Below are 20,956 nucleotides of genomic sequence, written 5' to 3' on the forward strand. Positions count from 1 at the left end.
CCCTATATAGATGGAAGGAGGGAGTAGCTTTGAATAGCATTTGTATAGTAAAACAGTGCAATACTCTCTCTTTGTGTGGTGTGAATAGTTTTATTTTTTTGTTTTATTTTTGGTTGAGGGAAGTGCGAATTGATTTGGTACGTACAAGTACAATATTACTACACGTTAGGCTTGTCCCTAAAATTCAACCCGCGTCTTGTTATATCCCGAAAATTCAGATATCGTGCTCCCAAAATTGGCGCCTTCACAACCCACGCCTTGCTATCCCGAAATTACAACGCGCGCGAAAACTCCCTCCAGCTGCCAAATCCCGACACGCGAAATCCCCCTTCTAACCCTGAGCCGAAAGGGCCGCTAGTTCAAATTGGTGGGGGGGGGTACTTTTGTAACACACCCTACATTTTGGACAAGCGCGTCCCTAAGTCATGCTTCACCCCCTCCCATCTCCCCCTTTTTGCCATTCGAAATCCCAGGCTGCCATAACCTCTCCGCTCCAGCCGCGAGACCCCACCCTCCTCCTTCCGCCACGTCACCGCTGCCCAGATGGAGCCTCTTACCTAACGACGACGTCCACCGCAACAGCTCGACGTCCCTCGTCTACCTCCCCAGATGAGGATCCGTCGTCCATCTTGCTGTCCCGCCGGTTCAGCCGCCCCGTCCTCCACCTCCAAGGAGCTTCTCCGATGATCGCCTCGTCTATCACGGCTGCTCCATCCCCATAGCGCCGCCTTAACCTGCTCCAGCAGAAATGCAGCATCCTCACGGACTCCTCGGACGAAGCCGAGGCCTACTCAGTGCCACCAAAGAGGTTATACACTCATCGCATCGCACCTTCTCCTTAACTCGACCTCCCGGCGGCAACGGTGCTCCATCCCGCACCCCCATGGAGCGGCTATCTTGAAGTCGGCTCCACGGGCGACATCTCCACGGCGGCTCTCCCCTAGTGCGAGGCCCCTTCGGCGGCGGTGTCCATACCAGCCAGATCTGCTGCTGCTGCTCTGGCTCTCGCTCGATCGCTCGCTCGCCTAGCTACTGCTGCTGCTCTCCCCCTCGCTCGTGCTGCTGCTCTGCTCTGATTAAGCCACACTTCAGTCGACTGAATCGACTTTTGGGTCAGTCGATTTTCAGGGGTTGGGGGGGACGGAGGCTCGCTGGAGAGGTACCCCACTATCTATCTTAGGGTTCAGGGTGGGGGGCGGGGGGCCTAGAGGGCTGGCCGGGGCGGCGGTGGCGAGTTGTTTCGGGGCGGAGAGGCGGCGCTAGGGCCGGCGGGTCGGCCGATGGTGGCAGGTGGCTCAGGGGGGTGCAGGTTGAAGATGAATTGCAGGCCCTCCCGAAACTACATGTCAAGTGCCTCTCTGCTTCCATTGCGTTCAGTTTCGACAGTAGCATTCAAATTCCACAGTAAATTTCAGTTTCGAAAGTTAAGTTCAGAGTCAACAGTTTTTACCACATCTGTTGTAGTCAGGTGGTTTTTGGTGATGTTAATTTTACATCCATTTTACATCATCTATTGGAGATGCTATTAAAATCCCACTTGAGATTGACGATGTCTGTCTTGTGCTGCTTCAACCTTGACGTCTTACGGCTCACCGGAGCTGCTCCAAACAACAGAACGATCCATCACAACAGAGCAGTTCCCTGGACGCCGTCTACAGATTCCTCAGATCTTTCTCCACACGTTCGACAGCCAACTCTGCCTCAACTGCTTCAGCGACCAACCCAATGATGCTGAGGTCGACACGTTGATAACCCACAAGTGTAGGGGATCGCAACAGCTTTCGAGGGTAAAGTATTCAACCCAAATTTATTGATTCGACACAAGGGGAGCCAAAGAATATTCTTGAGTATTAGCAGTTGAGTTGTCAATTCAACCACCCCTGGATAACTTAGTATCTGCAACAAAGTATTTAGTAGCAAAGTAGTATGATAATAAAGGTAACGGTAGCAGAAGTAAAGATAAATATTTTTGGGTTTTTGTAGTAGTTGTAAAAGTAGCAACGGAAAAGTAAATAAGCGAAGAACAATATGTGAAAAGCTCATAGGCAATGGATCAGTGATGGATAATTATGCCGGATGCGATTCCTCATGTAATAGCTATAACATAGGGTGACACAGAAATAGCTCCAATTCATCAATGTAATGTAGGCATGTATTCCATAAATAGTCATACGTGCTTATGGAAAAGAACTTGCATGACATCTTTTGTCCTACCCTCCCGTGGAAGCGGGGTCCTAGCGGAAACTAAGGGATATTAAGGCCTCCTTTTAATAGAGAACTGGAACAAAGCATTAGCACATAGTGAATACATGAACTCCTCAAACTATGGTCATCACCGAGAAGTATCCTGATTATTGTCACTTCGGGGTTGTTGGATCATAACACATAATAGGTGACTATAGACTTGCAAGATAGGATCAAGAACACACATATATTCATGAAAACATAATAGGTTCAGATCTGAAATCATGGCACTCGGGCCCTAGTGACAAGCATTAAGCATAGCAAAGTCATAGCAACATCAATCTCAGAACATAGTGGATACTAGGGATCAAACCCTAACTAAACTAACTTGATTACATGGTAAATCTCATACAACCCATCACCGTCCAGCAAGCCTACGATGGAATTACTCACGCACGGCAGTGAGCATCATGAAATTGGTGATGGAGGATGGTTGATGATGACGACTGCGACGAATCCCCCTCTCCAGAGCCCCGAACGGACTCCAGATCAGCCCTCCCAAGATAGATTAGGGCTTGGCGGCGGCTCCGTGTTGTAAAACGCGATGAAACTTTCTCTCTGATTTTTTTCTCCCCGAACGTTAATATATGGAGTTGGAGTTGAGGTCGGTGGAGGTCCAGGGGGCGCGCCCTACAGGGGGGGCGCGACCCTCTGTCTCGTGGACAGGCCCTGGGCCCCCTGATATTAATTCTTTCTCCAAAAATTCTTATTAATTCCAAAAAGTGCCTCCGTGGATTTCCAGGACATTCCGAGAACTTCTCTTTTCTACACATAAAACAACATCATGGCAGTTCTGCAAAAAACAGCGTCAGTCCAGGTTAGTTTCATTCATATCATGCAAGTTAGAGTTCAAAACAAGGGCAAAAGTGTTTGGAAAAGTAGATACGTTGGAGACGTATCAACTCCCCAAGCTTAAACCTTTGCTTGTACTCAAGCAATTTAGTTGATAAACTGAAAGTGATAAAGAAAAAATTTTACAAACTCTATTTGCTCTTGTTGTTGTAAACATGAAAAGCCAGCATTCAAGTTTCAGCAAATATTATGAACTAACCATACTCACAATAACACATAGATCTCACAATTACTCATATCAATAACATAATCAGCTAGCGAGCCATAATAATAAAACTCGGATGGCAACACTTTCTCAAAATAATTATAACATGATATAACAAAATGGTATCTCGCTAGCCCTTTCTGAGACCGCAAAACAAAAATGCAGAGCACCTTTAAAGATCAAGGATTGACTAAACATTGTAATTCATGGTAAAAGAGATCCTGTCAAGTCATACCCAATATAAACCAATAGTAATGAATGCAAATGACAGTGTGCTCTCCAGCTGGTGCTTTTTAATAAGAAGGGTGATGACTTAGCATAAAAGTAAATAGATAGGCCCTTCGCAGAGGGAAGCAGGGATTTGTAGAGGTGCCAGAGATCGATTTTAAAATAGAGATTGAATAACATTTTGAGCGGCATACTTTTGCTGTTAATGCAACAACTATGAGATGGCTGTATCTTCCATACTACATGCATTATAGGAAGTTCCCAAACAGAATGGTAAAGGTTTATACTCCCTCAACCACCAACAAGCATCAATCCATGGCTTGCTCGAAACAACGAGTGCCTCCAACATACAACAACCCTGGGGGAGTTTTGTTTAATTATTTTGATTTGCTTTGATCTTTTTGGATCATGGGACTGGGCATCCCGGTTACCGGCCCTTTCTCGTGAATGAGGACCGGAGTCCACTCCTCTTGAGAATAACCCACCTAGCATGGAAGATATAGGCAGCCCTAGTTGAAACACGAGCTGCTCGAGCATACAAAACAAAATTTCATTTGAAGGTTTGGAGTTTGGAACATACAAATTTACTTGGAACGGCAGGTAAATACCACATATAGGAAGGTATAGTGGACTCATATGGAACAACTTTGGGGTTTAAGGAGTTTGGATGCACAAGCAGTATTCCCGCTTAGTACAGGTGAAGGCTAGCAAAAGACTGGGAAGCGACCAACTAAGAGAGCGACAACAGTCATAAACATGCATTAAAATTAATTCACACCGAATACAAGCATGAGTAGGATACAATCCACCATGAACATAAAAATCATGAAGGCTATGTTGATTTGATTCAATTACATGCGTGAACATGTGCCAAGTCGAGTCACTCAATTCATTCAAAGGAGGATACCATCCCATCATACCACATCATAATCATTCTAATAGCATGTTGGCATGCAAGGTAAACCATTATAAATCATAGCTAATCAAGCATGGCACAAGCAACTATAATCTCTAAATGTCATTGCAAATATGTTTACTTCATAATAGCTGACTCAGGAACGATGAATCATCATATTTACAAAAACAAGAGAGGTCGAGTTCATACCAGCTTTTCTCATCCCAATAAGTCCATCATATATCGTCATTATTGCCTTTCACTTGCACGACCGAACGATGTGTATAATAATAAGAGTGCACGTGCATTGGACTAAGCTGGAATCTGCAAGCATTCAACTCAAGAGAGAAGACAGGGTAATATGGGCTCTAAGTTAAATAAACAATCATGCATATGAGATCCACTAAGCATTTTCAATATGGTCTTCTCGACCCTCAAAGGAAAGAAAAGAAAATAAAACTATTTACATGGGAAAGCTCCCAACAAGTAAGAAGAAGAACTAGAAATCTTTTTGGGTTTTCATTTTAATTTCTACTACAAGCATGGAAATTAAACTAACTATTTTTTTTGGTTTTTCTTAAAGTTTATCAAACACACCGGAAGAAAACTAGAAAAAGAAATTTAAACTAGCATGGATAATACAATGAAAGAGTATGAGCACCGACGACTAGTGTGTGAACATGAATGTAAAGTCAGTGAGAAATACGTACTCCCCAAGCTTAGGCTTTTGGCCTAAGTTGGTCTAGTACCAATGACCGCCGCAACTCTCCCCGGTGTAGTGGGAGGTGTAATCAGGATACCACTGGCTGGTCATCTCCGGATCCCACTGAACAGATGATGCACAATACGGGTCCAGCTCAGGTTCCGGCTTAGGTTCAGGTTCTAGAGTAAAAGCTTGAGCTCGATGATTGTTCACCACTTCCGGCGTGACAAGATGATTTTTTGCAAGCAAATCAAACAACAGAGGTGCAGGCAAAATAATAATCTCAATGTGTTTCTTATTAAATCTAAGTTTATACAAGAGCATCTTTTCTTCATTGTCAACAATAAACTTGTGTGCTACCATGCTCTTGTAATCTAAGATGTGGGGAGGCAATTTTATCTCATCCTCCTCATGGTGCCTAATGGGTATCTGAAAATGTTTAGCAAGACGTGCAGCATATATACCTCCAAATATGGGGCCTTTTGTACGATTCAGGGCTAGCCGTTTAGCAACGACGGCACCCATACTAAAAGTATTGTCTCCTAGCAAAGCATGTTGAAGAATAATAATATCTGGAACGCTCAAATTTCCACTATTTCCACGACCAATCAAGCATCTACTAGCAAATATGGCAAAGTAGCATAAAACAGGAAAGTGTATGCTAGAGACTTTTGCCTCAGAGCCCTTCTTTGGCTCTTCTACAGCAATAGTTTTAACGAAGCCACCCACATCTTCACGATGGGGTTCATCTAATTCTCCCTCATAAGGTATCCTACATACCGCACAAAAATGACGTAAAGACATTTCTTTGAATTCATCATATAAATGAAATGATACTGCAGGCGGTGACTTCTTAGGATAATAATAAAAGTTTTGCATGAAAGTATTGGTGAGTAAGAGATACTGATCGATTCGGTCATTGATGAAACCGGTGAGGCCTGCAATCTCGATTAAAGCATAAAAGTCTTCATGAATTTCGGCTTCTTTCAAGAAATCCTCGCATGGCCATTCACACGATCGTACTTCCTCTAAGCGAGGAAGATTATACTTGGCTTTTTCCATCTCTTTGGCTTGTTTTTCCTGAGAGGTTTGGCTAGAAAAGCCCCTCAAAAGGTTCCTCAACAATTTTTGAAAATTTCTGAAATTTTAGTAACTTCAAAATAAAAGTGAACAAAACTAAACAAGATTGATAGCAACTACTCCTACAAGTGCCTAGAGCCTATATCATGCATTGGAATTGCTTGGGACCTCAAAAATTTAACATGCAAACTCAAGAACATGGTCACCTATGCAGCAAAAATTTGCAATGAATAAAGCACTAGAACAAAAACTAATTGGACCAATGGAGGAGTCACATACCAGGCAACAATCTCCCAAAGCAGTTTTGTGAATGGAGCTTTGAGCTAAGAGATCGAAAATCATAGCAAAATGAGCTAGAACTCGTGCTTGAGCTGAATGGCAATTTTTTAGGGTAGAAGATGAAGTGTGTGGGTGCTGGCATAAGTGGAGGGGGGCCACCAGGGGCCCACGAGACAGGGGGCGCGCCCTATAGGGGGGCACCCTCCTCTCTCGTGGCCTGGTGCTTGCCCCTCCTGCAGTGATTTCAGTTCCTAAAATCCTCAAATATTCCAGAAAAAATCATACTAAATTTGCAGGGCATTTGGAGCACTATTATTTTCGGACTATTTTTTAATGCACGGATAATTCAGAAAATAGACAGATAAAACTATTTTTGCTATATTTATTTTAAATAACAGAAAGTAAAAAGAGGGTATAGAAGGTTGTGCCTTCTAGTTTCATCCATCTCGTGATCATCAAAATGAATCCACTAACAAGGTTGATCAAGTCTTGTTGACAAGCTCATTCCGAATAACATGGAACTGGAGAAATTTCGAATAACACTAAGTTACCTCAACGGGGATATGAAAATCCCCAACAATAAGAATATCGTACTTTTTCTTGACAGTAGGGACAGGAAATTCAAAACCTCCAAAAATGATAGTTGGAACATTTTCAATATAATTGATGCTATGAACTTGAGATTGTTTCCTCGGAAAGTGTACCGTATGCTCATTACCATTAACATGACAAGTGACATTGCCTTTGTTGCAATCAATAACAGCCCCTGCAGTATTAAGAAAAGGTTTACCAAGGATAATAGACATACTATCGTCCTCGGGAATATCAAGAATAACAAAGTCCATTAAGATAGTGACATTTGCAACCACAACAGGCACATCCTCACAAATACCGACAGGTATAGCAGTTGATTTATCAGCCATTTGCAAAGATATTTCAGTAGGTGTCAACTTATTCAATTCAAGTGTACGATATAAAGAGAGAGGCATAACACTAACACCGGCTCCAAGATCACATAAAGCAGTTCTAACATTATTTATTTTATGGAGCATGGTATAGTTGGTACCCCGGGATCTCCAAGTTTCTTTGGTATTCCACCCTTAAAAGTGAAATTAGCAAGCATGGTGGAAATTTCAGCTTCCGGTATCTTTCTTTTATTTGTGATGATATCCTTCATATACTTAGCATAAGGATTTACTTTCAGCATATCAGTTAAGCGCATACGTAGGAAAATAGGTCTAATCATTTCAGCAAAGCGCTCAAAATCCTCCTCATCCTTTGACTTGGATGGTTTAGGAGGAAAGGGCATGGGTTCCTGAACCCATGGTTCTCTTTGTTTACCGTGCTTCCTAGCAACAAAATCTCTCTTATCATAACGTTGATTCTTTGATTGTGGGTTATCAAGATCAACAGCAGGTTCAATCTCTACATCATTGTTATTGCTAGGTTGAGCATCAACATGAACATTATTATTAGCATTATCACTAGGTTCATGTTCATCACCTGATTGTGTTTCAGCATCAGAAATAGAAATATCATTGGGATTCTCAGGTGTGTCTACAGTAGGTTCACTAGAAGCATGCAAAGTTCTATCATTTTTCTTTTTCTTCTTTTTAGAAGAACTAGGTGCCTCTGAATTATTTCTCTGAGAATCCTGCTCGATTCTCTTAGGGTGGCCTTCAGGATACAAAGGTTCATGAGTCATTCTACCAGTTCTAGTAGCCACTCTAACAACAAAGTCATTTTTATTATTTAATTCATCAAGCAAATCATTTTGAGCTTTAAGTACTTGCTCAGCTTGAGTAGCAACCATAGAAGCATATTTGCTAATGCGGTGAAGTTCATCTTTAATCTAGCTATATTATCGCCTACGCGTCCTATCTCGAAAGCATTATTCTTTAACTCTCTACCAACATAAGCATTAAAACTTTCTTGCCTAGCCATAAAGTCATCAAATTCATCTAAGCATGGGCTATGAAATTTAGTAGAGGGTATTTCAACTTTATCATATTTATAGAGAGAATTTACCTTTACTACTTGTGTCGGGTTATCAAGACAATGTGGTTCTTCAACAGGTGGTATATTAAGATCATGTATTTCTTCAATAGGAGGTAAATTCTTAACATCTTCAGCTTTAATACCTTTTTCTTTCATTGATTTCTTTGCCTCTTGCATATCTTCAGGACTGAGAAATAAAACACCTCTCTTCTTCGGAGTGGGTTTAGGAATAGGCTCAGGAGTTTGCTCAATTGGTTCAGGAATTACTTCAGGAATTGGCTCAGGAAGAGTCCAATTATTTTCATTAGTCAACATATTATTCAATAATATTTCAGCTTCATCGACTGTTCTTTCCCTGAAAACACAACCATCACAACTATCCAAGTAGTCCTTGGAAGCATCGGCTAGTCCATTATAAAAGATATCAAGTATTTCATTTTTCCTAAGAGGATGATCAGGCAAAGCATTAAGTAACCGGAGAAGCCTCCCCCATGCTTGTGGGAGACTCTCTTCTTTGATTTGCACAAAATTATATATTTCCCGCAAGGCAGCTTGTTTCTTATGAGCAGGGAAATATTTAGCAGAGAAGTAATAAATCATATCCTGGGGACTACGTGTGACGCCCCCGATTCAATCATACACTAATCATGCACGCAAATGTGTACAATCAAGATCAGGGACTCACGGGAAGATATCACAACACAACTCTAAAACATAAATAAGTCATACAAGCATCATCATACAAGCTAGGGGCCTCGAGGGCTCGAATACAAGTGCTCGATCATAGACGAGTCAGCGGAAGCAGCAATATCTGAGTATAGACATAAGTTAAACAAGTTTGCCTTAAGAAGGATAGCACAAACTGGGATACAGATCGAAAGAGGCGCAGGCCTCCTGCCTGGGATCCTCCTAACTACTCCTGGTCGTCCTCAGCGGGCTGCACGTAGTAGTAGGCACCTCCAGCATAGTAGGAGTCGTCATCGATAGTGGCGTCTAGCTCTTGGACTCCAGCATCTGGTTGCGACAACCAGAAAGAAAGGAAGGTGGGAAAAGGGGGAGAAAAGCAACCGTGAGTACTCATCCAAAGTACTCGCAAGCAAGGAGCTACACTACATATGCATGGGTATATGTGTAAGGAGGCAATATGGGTGGACTGAACTGCAGAATGCCAGAATAAGAGGGGGATAGCTAGTCCTATCGAAGACTACGCTTTTGGCAGCCTCCGTCTTGCAGCATGTAGAAGAGAGTAGATTGAAGTCCTCCAAGTAGCATCGCATAGCATAATCCTACCCGGCGATCCTCTCCTCGTCGCCCTGTTAGAGAGTGATCATCGGGTTGTATCTGGCACTTGGAATGGTGTGTTTTATTAAGTATCTGGTTCTAGTTGTCATAAGGTCAAGGTACAACTCCGGGTCGTCCTTTTACCGAGGGACACGGCTATTCGAATAGGTTAACTTCCCTACAGGGGTGCATCACATAACCCAACACGCTCGATCCCATTTGGCCGGACACACTTTCCTGGGTCATGCCCGGCCTCGGAAGATCAACACGTCGCAGCCCCACCTAGGCCTAACAGAGAGGTCAGCACGCCGGTCTAACTCCTATGGCGCAGGGGTCTGGGCCCATCGCCCATTGCACACCTGCACGTTGCGTGGGCGGCCGACAGCAGAACTAGCCCCCTTAATACAAGAGCAGGCTTACGTTCCAATCCGGCGCGCGCCGCTCAGTCGCTGACGTCTAGAAGGCTTTGGCTGATACCACGTCGTCGAGTGCCCATATCTTTCCCACGTAGTTGGTTAGTGCGTATAGACCAAATGGCCAGACTCAGATAAAATACCAAGATTTCGTTAAGCATGTTATTATGAAGCAACCGCGGACGCCGACAGGGGCCAGGCCCACCTCTCGCCTAGGTGGTCTCAACCCGCCCTGTTGCTCCGCCACAAAGATCCACACAGAGGGCCGTCGGGACAAAGGTCCTTTCAGCCCCCAATCCGTGAATCACTTGTGGGTACTCTTCGAGCGGACCCAACTTTAGTCACCATCTATAGTATGTATATATGTATAGTATATACCCGTGATCACCTCCCAAGTGATCACGGCGCAATAGCATAGCAAGGCAGACTAACAAGAATGTAGGGCCAATGGTGATAAACTAGCATCCTATACTAAGCATATAGGATTGTGGGTAAGGTATCAATGACTGTAGCAACAATGACAAGCTATGCAACAGAATAGGAGTAACCGAATAATAACATGCTACACTACTCTAATGCCAGCAGTATAGAGAAGAATAGGCGATATCTGGTGATCAAGGGGGTAGGGCTTGCCTGGTTGCTCTGGCAAGAAGGAGGGGTCGTCAACTCCGTAGTCGAACTGGGGGGTCGTCGGCAGCCTCGGGGTCTACCGGAAAGAAGTAACAGAGGGGGAACACAATAAATAACAGAGCAATTAAAGTATCACAAAGCATAGCATGGCAATACGCGGTGCTAGAGGTGACCTAACGCAGTAGGAGGCGATACCGGTGAAGGGGGGAAACATCCGGGAAAGTATCCCCGGCGTTTCGCGTTTTTGATCATATGAACCGGAGGGGGAAACTTGCGTGTTCACTATGCTAGGGACGCGTGGCGGACGAACGGGCTGCGTATTCGGATTCGCCTCGTCGTTCTGAGCAACTTTCATGTAGAAAACATTTTCATCTGAGCTACGGTTTATTTTATATTAATTTTAAAAGATTTAAATCATTTTTAGAATTTACTTAATTATTTTAAACCAACATTATCCAGAATAGTGTATGTTGACGTCATCATGACGTCAGCAGTCAACAGAGCGTTGACTAGGTCAAACAAACGTGGGTGTCCCGCATGTCATTGACTGATTAGTTAACTAACAGTTAATTAGATTAATTCGTGATTAGATTGATCTAATTATGATTAATTAAGTAAATTAATTCTTTAATTAACTAATATTGTTATTATTGTTATTATTAATATATATTTTTTTAAAAAATTAAACGTTCTAGGCATGGGGCCCATCTGTCATAGGCCCCAGGGGCGATAGTGGGTTCGGTGTTAGCGGGCGCCTGGAGCGGGCGCTGGGCACCCGCCCAGGTCGACAGGGAGGGAACTGTTGGGGAACGTTGCAGAAAATTAAAATTTTTCCTACGGTTTCACCAAGATCCATCTATGAGTTCATCTAAGCAACGAGTCATGGGGGTGAGTTTGCATCTACATACCACTTGTAGATCGCGTGCGGAAGCTTGCCAAGGGGATGGTGATGATGGAGTCGTACTCGAACGTGATTCGGATCACCGATGACCAAGTGCTGAACGGACAGCACCTCCGCGTTCAACACACGTACGGGATGGAGGACGTCTCCTCTGTCTTGATCCAGCAAGGAGGAAGGAGAGGTTGAGGAAGGCAGCTCCAACGGCAGCACGACGGCGTGGTGTAGTTGGTGCAGCAGTACTCCAACAGGGCTTCGCCAAGCACGTACGGAGGAGGAGAGGTGTTGGGGAGGGGAGGGGCTGCGCCTTGGCTTGTGGTGCTGCAGCCCTCCCCTCACCCCTCTATTTATAGGGGAAGGGGCAAGGGGGGCCGGCCCCTCTAGATGGGATCTAGAGGGGGGGCGGCGGCCAGGGTGGGGGGACTTGCCCCCCAAGCACGGGGGGCGCCCCCTTTAGGGTTTCCCCCCCAACCCTAGGCGCATGGGCCCAAGGTGGGGGGCGCGCCCAGCCCACTAGGGGCTGGCTGCTATCCCATGCGGCCCCATGTGGCCCCCCGGGAGGGGTGGCCCCTCCCGGTGGACCCCCGGAACCCCTCCGGTGGCCCCGGTACAAAACCGATAAGCCCCCGAAACTTTCCGGTGTCCGTATGACAACTTCCCATATATAAAACTTCACCTCCGGACCATTCCGGAACTCCTCGTGACGTCCGGGATCTCATCCGGGACTCCGAACAACATTCGGTAGTCACATACTAGTCTTCCTAATAACCCTAGCGTCACCGAACCTTAAGTGTGTAGACCCTACGGGTTCGGGAGACATGCAGACATGAGCGAGACCACTCTCCGGTCAATAAACAACAGCGGGATCTGGATACCCATGTTGGCTCCCACATGCTCCTCGATGATTTCATCGATTGAACCACGATGTCGAGGATTCGATCAAACCCTGTATACAATTCCCTTTGTCAATCGGTACGTTACTTGCCCGAGACTCGATCGTCAGTATCCCAATACCTTGTTCAGTCTCGTTACCGGCAAGTCACTTTACTCGTACCGTAATGCATGATCCCGTGGCCAACACCTTGGTCACCTTGAGCTCATTATGATGATGCATTACCGAGTGGGCCCAGAGATACCTCTCCGTCATACGGAGTGACAAATCCCAGTCTCGATCCGTGTCAACCCAATAGACACTTTCGGAGATACCTGTAATGCACCTTTATAGTCACCCAGTTACGTTGTGACGTTTGATACACCCAAAGCACTCCTACGGTATCCAGGAGTTACACGATCTCATGGTCGAACGAAGAGATACTTGACATTGGCAAAGCTCTAGCAAACGAACTACACGATCTTTGTGCTATGCTTAGGATTGGGTCTTGTCCATCACATCATTCTCCTAATGATGTGATCCCGTTATCAACGACATCCAATGTCCATGGCCAGGAAACCATGACTATATGTTGATCACAACGAGCAAGTCAACTAGAGGCTCACTAGGGACATATTGTGGTCTATGTATGCACACGTGTATTACGATTTCCGGATAATACAGTTATAGCATGAATAAAAGACAATTATCATGAACAATGAAATATAATAATACTTTTATTATTGCCTCTAGGGCATATTTCCAACAGTCTCCCACTTGCACTAGAGTCACCAATCTAGTTACATTGTGATGAATCGAACACCCATAGAGTTCTGGTGTTGATCATGTTTTGCTCGCGAGAGAGGTTTAGTCAACGGATCTGCGACATTCAGATCCATATGTACTTTGCAAATTTCTATGTCTCCATCTTGAACATTTTCACGGATGGAGTTGAAACGACGCTTGATGTGCCTGGTCTTCTTGTGAAACCTGGGCTCCTTTGCAAGGGCAATAGCTCCAGTGTTGTCACAGAAGAGTTTGATTGGCCCCGACGCATTGGGTATGACTCCTAGGTCGGTGATGAACTCCTTCACCCAAATCGCTTCATGCGCTGCCTCCGAGGCTACCATGTACTCCGCTTCACACGTAGATCCCGCCACGACGCTCTGCTTGCAGCTGCACCAGCTTACTGCTCCACTATTCAACATATACACGTATTCGGTTTGTGACTTAGAGTCATCCGGATCTGAGTCGAAGCTAGCGTCGACGTAACCCTTTATGACGAGCTCTTCGTCTCCTCCATAAATGAGAAACATGTCCTTTGTCCTTTTCAGGTACTTCAGGATATTCTTGACCGCTGTCCAGTGTTCCTTGCCGGGATTACTCTGATATCTTGCTACCAAACTTACGGCAAGGTTTACATCACGTCTAGTACACAGCATGGCATACATAATAGATCCTATGGCTGAAGCATAGGGGATGACACTCATCTCTTCTTTATCTTTTGCCGTGGTCGGTGACTGAGCCGAGCTCAATCTCACACCTTGTAACATAGGCAAGAACCCTTTCTTGGACTCATCCATTTTGAACCTTTTCAAAATCTTATCAAGGTATGTGCTTTGTGAAAGACCTATGAGGCGTCTCGATCTATCTCTATAGATCTTGATGCCTAATATATAAGCAGCTTCTCCAAGGTCCTTCATTGAAAAACATTTGTTCAAGTAGGCCTTAATGCTGTCCAGAAATTCTATATTATTTCCCATCAAGAGTATGTCATCTACATATAATATGAGAAATGCTACAGAGCTCCCACTCACTTTCTTGTAAACGCAGGCTTCTCCATAAGTCTGCATAAACCCAAACGCTTTGATCATCTCATCAAAGCGAATATTCCAACTCCGAGATGCTTGCACCAGCCCATAAATGGATCGCTGGAGCTTGCATATTTTGTTAGTGTTCTTAGGATCGACAAAACCTTCTGGCTGTATCATATACAGTTCTTCCTTAAGATGCCCGTTAAGGAATGCCGTTTTGACGTCCATCTGCCATATCTCATAATCATAGTATGCGGCAATTGCTAACATGATTCGGACAGACTTTAGCTTCGCTACGGGAGAGAATGTCTCGTCGTAGTCAATCCCTTGAACTTGTCGATAACCCTTAGCGACAAGTCGAGCTTTATAGATGGTAACATTGCCATCCGCGTCTGTCTTCTTCTTAAAGATCCATTTGTTTTCTATCGCTCACCGATCATCGGGCAAGTCTGTCAAAGTCCATACTTTGTTTTCATACATGGATTCTATCTCGGATTTCTTGGCTTGAAGCCATTTGTTGGAATCTGGGTCCGCCATCGCTTCTTCATAGTTCGAAGGTTCACCATTGTCTAACAACATGATTTCCAGGACAGGGTCGCCGTACCACTCTGGTGCGGAACGTGTCCTTGTGGACCTACGAAGTTCAGTAGCAACTTGATCCAAAGTACCTTGATCATCATCATTGGTTTCCTCTTCAGTTGGTGTGGGCATCACAGGAACATTTTCCTGAGCTGCACCACTTTCCCGTTCGAGAGGTAGTACTTCATCGAGTTCTACTTTCCTCCCACTTACTTCTTTCGAGAGAAACTCTTTTTCTAGAAAGCATCCGTTCTTGGCAACAAAGATCTTGCCTTCGGTTCTTAAGTAGAAGGTATACCCGATAGTTTCCTTAGGGTATCCTATGAATACGCATTTTTCCGACTTGGGTTCGAGCTTTTCAGGTTGAAGTTTCTTGACATAAGCATCGCATCCCCAAACTTTTAGAAACGACAGCTCAGGTTTCTTCCCAAACCATAATTCATACGGTGTCGTCTCAACGGATTTAGACGGTGCCCTATTTAAAGTGAATGTAGCTGTCTCTAGAGCGTATCCCCAAAATGATAGCGGTAAATCGGTAAGAGACATCATAGACCGCACCATATCCAATAGAGTGCGATTACGACGTTCGGACACACCATTTCGCTGAGGTGTTCCAAGCGGCGTGAGTTGTGAAATGATTCCACATTTCCTTAAGTGTGTGCCAAATTCGTGACTTAAATATTCTCCTCCACGATCTGATCGTACGAACTATATCTTTCGGTCACGTTGATTCTCCACCTCATTCTGAAATTCCTTGAACTTTTCAAAGGTCTCAGACTTGTGTTTCATTAAGTAGACATACCCATATCTACTTAAGTCATCAGTAAGAGTGAGAACATAACGATATCCTCCGCGAGCCTCAACTCTCATTGGACCGCACACATCGGTATGTATGATTTCCAACAAGTTGGTTGATCGCTCCATTGTTCCGGAGAACGGAGTCTTGGTCATTTTGCCCATGAGGCATGGTTCGCATCTGTCAAACGATTCATAATCAAGAGACTCTAAAAGTCCATCAGCATGGAGCTTCTTCATGCGCTTGACACCAATGTGACCAAGAAGGCAGTGCCACAAGTATGTGGGACTATCGTTATCAACTTTACATCTTTTGGCATCTACACTATGAACATGTGTAATATTACGCTCGAGATTTATTAAGAATAAACCATTGACCATTGGAGCATGACCATAAAACATATCTCTCATATAAATCGAACAACCATTATTCTCAGACTTAAATGAGTAGCCATCTCGTATTAAAGGAGATCCATATACAATGTTCATGCTCAAACTTGGCACTAAATAACAATTATTAAGGTTCATAACTAATCCCGTAGGTAAATGTAGAGGCAGCGTGCCGACGGCGATCACATCGACTCTGGAACCATTCCCGACGCGCATCGTCACCTCGTCCTTCGCCAGTCTCCGTTTATTCCGCAGCTCCTGCTGTGAGTTAAAAATATGAGCAACGGCACCGGTATCAAATACCCAGGAGTTACTACGAGTACTGGTAAGGTACACATCAATTACATGTATATCAAATATACCTTTGGTTTTGCCGGCCTTCTTATCCGCTAAGTATTTGGGGCAGTTCCGCTTCCAGTGACCCTTCCCCTTGCAATAAAAGCACTCAGTCTCAGGCTTGGGTCCATTCTTTGACTTCTTCCCGGCAACTGGCTTACCGGGTGCAGCAACCTCCTTGCCGTCCTTCTTGAAGTTCTTCTTACCCTTGCCCTTCTTGAACTTAGTGGTCTTATTGACCATCAACACTTGATGTTCTTTCTTGATTTCAGCCTCTGCTGACTTCAGCATCGAGAACACTTCAGGAATGGTCTTTTCCATCCCCTGCATGTTGTAGTTCATCACAAAGCTCTTGTAGCTTGGTGGGAGCGACTGGAGGATTCTGTCAATGACCGCCTCATCAGGGAGGTTAATATTCAGCTGGGTCATACGATTGTGCAACCCAGACATCTTGAGTATGTGCTCACTGACAGAACTGTTTTCCTCCATCTTACAACTATAGAACTTGTCGGAGATGTCATATCTCTCGACCCGGGCGTGAGCTTGAAAAACTAGTTTTAGCTCCTCGAACATCTCATATGCTCCGTGATGCTCAAAACGCTTTTGGAGCCCCAGTTCTAAGCTGTAAAGCATGCCGCACCGAACGAGGGAGTAATCATCAGTGCGAGTTTGCCAAGCATTCATAATGTCTTGGTTCTCTGGGACGGGAGCGTCACCTACCGGTCCTTCTAGGACATATTGTTTCCTGGCAGCTATGAGGATGATCCTCAGGTTCCGGACCCAGTCCGTATAGTTGCTGCCATCATCTTTCATCTTGGTTTTCTCTAGGAACGCGTTGAAGTTCATGTTGACATGAGCGTTGGCCATTTGATCTACAAGACATATTTGCAAAGGTTTTAGACTAAGTTCATGATAATTAAGTTCTAATCAAATTATGAACTCCCACTCAGATTAGACATCCCTCTAGTCATCTAAGTGTTACATGATCCGAGTCGACTAGCCCGTGTCCGATCATCATGTGAGACGGACTAGTCATCGTCGGTGAACATCTTCATGTTGATCGTATCTTCCATACGACTCGTGTTCGACCTTTCGGTCTCCGTGTTCCGAGGCCATGTATGCACATGCTAGGCTCGTCAAGTTAACCCTAAGTGTTTTCGCTGTGTAAAACTGTCTTACACCCGTTGTATGTGAACGTAAGAATCCATCACACCCGATCATCACGTGCTGCTTAGAAGCGACGAACTGTAGCAACGGTGCACAGTTAGGGGAGAACACTTCTTGAAATTTTTGTAAGGGATCATCTTATTTACTACCGTCATCCTAAGTAAACAAGATGCATAAACATAATAAACATCACATGCAATTATATAGTTGTGACATGATATGGCCAATATCATATAGCTCCATTGATCTCCATCTTCGGGGCTCCATGATCATCTTGTCACCGGCTTGACACCATGATCTCCATCATCATGATCTCCATCATCGTGTCTTCATGAAGTTGTCACGCCAACGACTACTTCTACTTCTATGGCTAACGCGTTTAGCAATAAAGTAAAGTAAGTTACATGGCGTTCTTCAATGACACGCAGGTCATACAAAAAAATAAAGACAACTCCTATGGCTCCTGCCGGTTGTCATACTCATCGACATGCAAGTCGTGAATCCTATTACAAAGAACATGATCTCATACATCACAATTCATCATTCATCACAACTTCTAGCCATATCACATCACATGATCAATCGCTGCAAAAACAAGTTAGACGTCCTCTAATTGTTGTTGCATCTTTTACGTGGCTGCAATTGGGTTCTAGCAAGAACGTTTTCTTACCTACGAATAACCACAACGTGATTTTGTCAACTTCTATTTACCCTTCATAAGGGCCCTTTTCATCGAATCCGCTCCAACTAAAGTGGGAGAGACAGACACCCGCCAGCCACCTTATGCAACTAGTGCATGTTAATCGGTGGAACCGGTCTCACGTAAGCGTACGTGTAAGGTTGGTCCGGGCCGCTTCATCCCACAATACCGTTGAAGCAAGAAAAGACTAGTAGAGGCAAGCAAGTTGACAAGATCCACGCCCACAACAAAATTGTGTTCTACTCGTGCAAAGAGAACTACGCATAAACCTGGCTCATGATGCCACTGTTGGGGAACGTTGCAGAAAATTAAAATTTTTCCTATGGTTTCACCAAGATCCATCTATGAGTTCATCTAAGCAACGAGTCATGGGGGTGAGTTTGCATCTACATACCACTTGTAGATCGCGTGCGGAAGCTTGCCAAGGGGATGGTGATGATGGAGTCGTACTCCAACGTGATTCGGATCACCGATGACCAAGTGCTGAACGGACAGCAATTCCGCGTTCAACACACGTACGGGACGGACGACGTCTCCTCCGTCTTGATCCAGCAAGGAGTAAGGAGAGGTTGAGGAAGGCAGCTCCAACGGCAGCACGACGGCGTGGTGTAGTTGGTGCAGCAGTACTCCGACAGGGCTTCGCCAAGCACGTACGGAGGAGGAGAGGTGTTGGGGAGGGGAGGGGCTGCGCCTTGGCTTGTGGTGCTGCAGCCCTCCCCTCACCCCTCTATTTATAGGTGAAGGGGCAAGGGGGGCCGGCCCCTCTAGATGGGATCTAGAGGGGGGGCGGCGGCCAGGGTGGGGGGACTTGCCCCCCAAGCAAGGGGGCGCCCCCTTTAGGGTTTCCCCCCCAACCCTAGGCGCATGGGCCCAAGGTGGGGGTGCGCCCAGCCCACCAGGGGCTGGCTGCTATCCCATGCGGCCCCATGTGGCCCCCCGGGAGGGGTGGCCCCTCCCGGTGGACCCCCGGAACCCCTCCGGTGGCCCCGGTACAAAACCGATAAGCCCCCAAAACTTTCCAGTGTCCGTATGACAACTTCCCATATATAAAACTTCACCTCCGGACCATTCCGGAACTCCTCGTGACATCCGGGATCTCATCCGGGACTCCGAACAACATTCGGTAGTCACATACTAGTCTTCCTAATAACCCTAGCGTCACCGAACCTTAAGTGTGTAGACCCTACGGGTTCGGGAGACATGCAGACATGAGCGAGACCACTCTCCGGTCAATAAACAACAGCGGGATCTGGATACCCATGTTGGCTCCCACATGCTCCTTGATGATTTCATCGGTTGAACCACGATGTCGAGGATTCGATCAAACCCTGTATACAATTCCCTTTGTCAATCGGTACGTTACTTGCCCGAGACTCGATCGTCGGTATCCCAATACCTTGTTCAGTCTCGTTACCGGCAAGTCACTTTATTCGTACCGTAATGCATGATCCCGTGGCCAACACCTTGGTCACCTTGAGCTCATTATGATGATGCATTACCAAGTGGGCCCAGAGATACCTCTCCGTCATACGGAGTGACAAATCCCAGTCTCGATCCGTGTCAACCCAATTGACACTTTCGGAGATACCTGTAATGCACCTTTATAGTCACCCAGTTATGTTGTGACGTTTGATACACCCAAAGCACTCCTACGGTATCCAGGAGTTACACGATCTCATGGTCGAAGGAAGAGATACTTGACATTGGCAAAGCTCTAGCAAACGAACTACACGATCTTTGTGCTATGCTTAGGATTGGGTCTTGTCCATCACATCATTCTCCTAATGATGTGATCCCGTTATCAACGACATCCAATGTCCATAGCCAGGAAACCATGACTATCTGTTGATCACAACGAGCTAGTCAACTAGAGGCTCACTAGGGACATATTGTGGTCTATGTATTCACACGTGTATTACGATTTCCGGATAATACAGTTATAGCATGAATAAAAGACAATTATCATGAACAATGAAATATAAATAATACTTTTATTATTGCCTCTAAGGCATATTTCCAACAGGAACGGAGCTGGGCGCCGGCGGCCATAGCGACGAGTGACAGCAGCGGCACAGGGGGCCAAGGCTGCGCGTCGGCGGGCCGCGGCAAGGCCGCCACGGGACGGAAACGGCAGCGGGAAGCGCGTGCACGCACGCACACGACAGGGAGCAGCAACAGGCAGAGCATCGCCAGCGGGCACGGTCGTGGGTGCGTTCAAGGGCGTCAGGGCGCACGCGGCAGGGTAACGGCGACGCAGGCTGGGCGCGGGTCGCGGTGACCGAGCCCACTGGCTGGAGACCGGACGGCGCGTATGGCGACCTACGATGGTGAATAGAGGAGGGGGAGAGGGGGGTAGCCACGGGAGCTCACCCCGGAGCTGTTGGCGTGCTCAGACGCGTCGGGGGCGACCAGATTGTGCAGATCAAGCGGCGACACAGGCGACGTGGTCGGAGGGGATGGATCGAGGGCGACGGCTCCGAAGCGCTCCAGCTTGACCTGGTTCACGCCGACGATGTAGACGAGGTGGGGTGGAGCCTGGACTTGAGGGGCGGCGGGGCGAAGGTGGTAGGCGGCGGTTCCTCGGGCGCGGGCACGCCG

This window comes from Triticum dicoccoides, chromosome 1B (assembly GCF_002162155.2).
Source record: "Triticum dicoccoides isolate Atlit2015 ecotype Zavitan chromosome 1B, WEW_v2.0, whole genome shotgun sequence".
Taxonomy (NCBI): Eukaryota; Viridiplantae; Streptophyta; class Magnoliopsida; order Poales; family Poaceae; genus Triticum; species Triticum dicoccoides.